Here is a 421-nt window from a genome sequence, read left to right as displayed (position 1 = left end):
AAATTCCTTCTGAGGACACAGGGGGAGGGGGAGTTGTGAAGTGTGAAATTATTTTCTAGAGAGAAAAATAATAATAGGCATAGTCTACTCTATGAGTTCCTTCTTGCTGGGATCCCCTCATCCCCCCCCCCCACAGAAAAAGAACCTACATAAAAGTTCTTAGTCAAGGTCAACACAAGAGAGAGTTTTCTATTAATTATAATTTTCCCATAAGGCAAAATATAATCTTGCATGAATATAAATATGAAGAAGAAAAATTAAATACGAAGAACGTAGTCCTCAAAGGAAAGGAATAACGATGCCCTACACCTCCGTTCTCAACCTTATTCCTTTAGTGTGGGAGTCCCCGCCTTCAGACTCGGCACGAAGGACCGCGTCGGAGATGCCCCGCGACTACTGAGCGAGATCGCCGCCCACCCTT

Source organism: Thamnophis elegans, chromosome 5 (genome assembly GCF_009769535.1).
Source record: "Thamnophis elegans isolate rThaEle1 chromosome 5, rThaEle1.pri, whole genome shotgun sequence".
NCBI lineage: Eukaryota > Metazoa > Chordata > Lepidosauria > Squamata > Colubridae > Thamnophis > Thamnophis elegans.
Note: the sequence above shows the minus strand (reverse complement) of the source record.